This window comes from Notothenia coriiceps, unplaced genomic scaffold (assembly GCF_000735185.1).
Source record: "Notothenia coriiceps isolate Sejong01 unplaced genomic scaffold, NC01 NC01_scaffold00000290, whole genome shotgun sequence".
Taxonomy (NCBI): Eukaryota; Metazoa; Chordata; class Actinopteri; order Perciformes; family Nototheniidae; genus Notothenia; species Notothenia coriiceps.
Genome location: NW_011332991.1, coordinates 350,481 through 355,163, shown reverse-complemented (window position 1 = coordinate 355,163; position 4,683 = coordinate 350,481). Strand labels below are relative to the sequence as shown.

At 38.4% G+C, this 4,683-nt stretch overlaps 1 long non-coding RNA gene across 1 annotated transcript in view; it reads right to left on the bottom strand.

The window, feature by feature from the left end:
• Window positions 1-1,197: 1,197 nt before the first annotated feature.
• The window catches only part of LOC104940861 (uncharacterized), a 5,034-nt gene continuing 1,548 nt past the window's right edge, over window positions 1,198-4,683 (bottom strand). The window contains exons 2-3 of the long non-coding RNA XR_797835.1: window positions 1,585-1,586; window positions 1,198-1,208 (exon numbers count right to left, since the gene is read on the bottom strand). This is a non-coding gene — a long non-coding RNA (uncharacterized lncRNA). The remainder of the gene's footprint in view (window positions 1,209-1,584; window positions 1,587-4,683) is intronic.

Below are 4,683 nucleotides of genomic sequence, written 5' to 3'. Positions count from 1 at the left end.
TTTTAGTTTAAAAAAATTACTCAAACTATTAAAATATTGATTATTTTTCGGAAATGTGTACATTGTTGATTCCCTCAGGATCTAAATAAAATATCATGAATATGGTACAAGGTTGTGTGCATTGGCTTTTGTTTTATGTATCTGATCAACTATTATAATGAACAGTGTATATCTGTTGTACTTATTTCTTATATTCAGAATTATAGTGACAAGATATTGTTTAAAGAAATATTTATTGTTATTAATTATTCACGGTAATAAGAGTAAATTGGAGTTAGACATCTTATAAAGAATAGAGCATATTAAGATAGGCCTTACAACCTAGCAACTCAAACATTTGTCAGCCCAGGAAGCCAGGGGGAAAAAAGTGAAAGGTTAATTTTGCTCTGAGGTTGACCTTTTCACTCACCCGTCCCTGGAGAGAGGCGTCTACTTTTTTTTTCTTTTTCTGTTAACAACATTGACCCTACCCTTCCTTTCATTCCTCTGGGACTCTTTTCTCCTTTATGAAGTACAGCGGTGCCATCCCAGCATTGTACAAGGAGTTTAAGGGGTCAGTGCTTTGAGGATCTGGTGAAGCCAGGGTGTTTAGTGTCCGACAACGTTAGTTTAACAGAGTGCAATTATAACAAACATTTAATTGAAATATAATATATTTTAGAAAAGGCAGTATTTAGTTCTAAAAATAAATATTAACAAAACGACAGATTATTTAAAAAAAAAAAAAAAGTACATTAACAGGAGGAACAGTATGAGGAAGTATAGGCCTACAACAAAACTGTACTTCTGCAGTTTATGTGGGGTGTAAGTGTGGCTGAGCTTCACACTAACGCCCTGTCAGATAAAGTGGAACTGGGGAAAATGTCTCACTTTATGTAATTTAGTGACACATATGTTATATTTCCCCCAAAAGTAAGGCAAGGCAAGGCAAGGCAAGTTTATTTATATAGCACCTTTCAACACAAGGCAATTCAAGGTGCTTTACAAAAATGAAAGACATTCAGACAAAGGCATTTAAAAACAGTCATAGGAGTAGAGTTTGTTTTTAGAAATAAAAGAGAATCTCTAGACTTTAGTTGTTAAACTTCTAATCTAACTAATCTGAACTGGGCAAACTATGTCTGCTGATAAAGATCATGTGATATAATCAAAAGCTTCAGAATAACTAGTAAAATAACCTTGTAGTGCATTTATTTCCGCCACTGCTGCTGTGGTTGAAAATTAAATCTGAACCTCAACAACAGAAACATGTAGGCCTACTATTTATTTATAAAGCACTACAAAAAATGTAGTTTGTGTAGTGAAATACATTTTCATTTAATGGGACGACAAACTTAAACATTACATCAATTCAACGATAGAACTTTAACTGTTTCTGGCTCCAGATACAGTATAAAACAGCTCACTGTCAGAAAAAGTAAACTTTCTCGATCTATGCATGAATCTCATGTTTTCATCCAAATGTTCTTTTTAAATGGACCTCGGAGGGTGTAAATTCTCTGAACTATGATTCCCAAATGCTTTATTTCCCTTGGCGCTCTTCCTAAGTATCACTTATGTTCCTCCTTACTAAATAAACAAAACAACTTCTCAAGCCATTATGCCTTGGCACTGACTCAGAGAGCAGAAATAGCTCAAACCCAAATTCCCATTTGGGATATACTGCCCAAGAAATACTCAAGTTCACATAATGGACGTCTTTTCATGCATATCTACTGGGACTCAGCTCCACCCATCTGTACATGCTGAAACACTCAGTCTATCTCTTAAATCAGGATCTTAGAATCACTTAATTACTGGGCAAATGTGTACGTACAGTCAAAAGGAATATTCACTTTTTATATGGAAGCCAATAAATACAAATAATAATTTGTCAGCTTGTTAGAACATGCAGTGGAACATCTCAAATGAAATAAGATCTCCAGCGTTACTTCTTCTAAAACAATACTCCCACTTGAGGAGCACTTCTTTATTTTCATTGTGAAAAGGCTCTTGGCTTCGACTCAGCCAATGACCCTTTTGCCCTGTGTACTGTATCTCTGCCCTTTGACTGGGCCTGTCTGCATGGGGAGGAGGAGGAAATGGCTGTACTGACCACTATATAAACATTACATCAACCCTAAAGGCAGCCTGCCTGCAACTCTCTGATTCCCTTTCATTCCCAGTAGTCTGCGTTTGCTGCTGATAACAACACGGTTCCTTCCTCCATAATAACAGTCAAGACTCAAAAACAATCAAGAAATCACATTAAAAGATGTTGGGTCAGGCATTAGCCTATTTAAGCTTAGCACATTATAATCAGATAAATTATTTAAAAAATTGAAAATATAAGAACAATTCTTTATTAATGGTCTTAATAGAAAGTGGATTCAAGAAAGTGGTGGAATTTCTTGCTACAAAAATTATGTTATTTGGCAAAACCAAAATATGTAGGTGTCTTGATGATTAGTACAGAGCCCTGCAGGGTTCATTGAGAGAAAAATAAATAAAACGTGGCCACGTTTTACTTTATCGTTCGCACGAGTTAATAAAGCGTGCGCACGAGTTAATAAAGCGTGGCCTCGTTTTATTTAAATTGAGGGATTCCTGTCCGTGACTCGCAGTATCTGCTGCCCACAGCTGTTTTATAGAAGGAAAACCAAACCTCCTTCACTTTATGAATCTCTGCGGCACCAGTGGCCTGTACTATACGAAGCAGTTTGCTATTTACACTATTCATTCATGAAGTATGACGCTGCGCTGTCAGCACGCGTCTCCATGTTTGTGATTGGTCAAATGTTGCTAACCCCGTCCCTTTCACGTGAACGCGCTCTCAGCCGGTCAGAAACCCTGGTTGATTTAGAGTTGATAACCAGCTTCGTATGACCGCTTAGCGACATCGCGTTTGTTAGGGTTAGTTAAACCGGGTAAATCGAACATATCCAGGGTCTGTTGAACTGGCTTCGTCGTACAGGGCACTGGAGGCAGTAACGTGTAACTCAGCAGAATCTGAGAAGAGCAGCACCAGCTGCAAAGAGCTGTGCCTTTTACTGTTTACTTCACTGCGTTTCCCTTCATTAGAACAGCTGAATAGAGATCGAGGCTGCTACGTTTAACCACATACACCTCTACACACATCTACCAGAGTATTCCCCCTCGTTTTATGAAGGAGATGTCCTGTCACCGCGGCGCACGATGTGTGTGTTTGTGCTGTACTCGTGCGCACGAGTTAATAAAGCGTTGGCACGAGAAGGTATCTTGTGCAAACGAGAAAGTAAAACGTGGCCACGTTTTATTTATTTTTCTCTCTATGAACCCTCCAGGAGTACCACCACAAATTGCTGAAATATTTTTTCTCCACCCCTGAAGGTAGAAATAATGAAGAAAGTATTGGGTAAGAAGTTAGAAGGGCTTTATGTTAGCTGGGCTTTTGTGTGAGGGATTGTCTCCCCACACACTCACATACGTCAGTGTTGTTTTTGTGACACTCACTTTGTCAAAGTCTGGTTCTGCTTCAGTGGCGTTGGGATCCAGCTGGTTGTGGAGCCTCGGCCCCGACACAGCTTTTTTCAGATCATAGTCAAAGAACAGTGCATTTAGAATCACCTTCAAAACATCAAAGATTTTAGACAATTATAACCCAACAGAGTAATTAAATAGTTGAATAAATGCAACTCATTGATTTAACTTCTTGCAATTTTACCTGAACGATAGAAGTTGTGATTTTCGTTCCTCCTGAGCCTCCAACCACCATCTTAACTTTGTTGTTTTTGTCAAAGAGGATAGCCGGACACATGGAAGACATTGGCCTTTTTCCTTTAAACAGAAATGGCATTATATGTAAGTTTAAGTATTTTATTGGTTTATGTTAAACATTATTAAAATAATGTGTATGTAACTACATAAAATATCTATTTAAAAACAAGTTGTATGTTGGATATTAATCATTTTTTTGAATCTATTCCACATTGTATTCCAGATGAATAATTATACTGAAGTTCAGAATACGGCTACTGGAGGCACTCTTCTAGTGTCTATTGGTGTTGTGTGGGTGTTTACTTGTATATGCCTACGGTTCTAAAAATGAAAAGACTACTGCGTGCCCTGGCGAGTTGGAGAGCCACTAGCGTCTTCTACCTTCGCGACACGGCCGGTGGTCGTGGTAGTTGGATGGCATACTTGGAGGATTTGACTCAGAAAATTGTTTATAGAACAGCTGCGTTACAACACCAAAATGCACAGGTACAAGGGAGGGAACCCAAGGAATTGCAATTACCAAAAGTACGTCAAACCCCGAGAGGTTCCATTACAGTTCCAGTTGTCCCTATCGAAAGAGTTGCTACTCTACCCTGCTGAAGACGAGAGGCGAGCGCTTGAAGCTTCCACGCAGCGGAAGTAGGTGTGTTGCAAGTAGTCTGGTCCAAGTCCTTATGTTTGTGTGTGTGAGTGTGCCTTTACGTGTATTCACGAGAATTTGGTCATCCTCAAAAATTATATGTATCCTGACCGACCCTGTCAATCTTCTAGCTAGACAGGAAAGTGTGAGACGTTACTACAAAAATTTATTACAAAACAGGAACTCAATCGTATGGTTTTTTTACGCCCTAGTTTTACAGAGGTGGGGAGAAGACCTTCCAGAATAGAAAATAATAAAAATGAATAATAAGGTTATGTTTGTTTTTTTTTTCTTTTATATAGAAATTA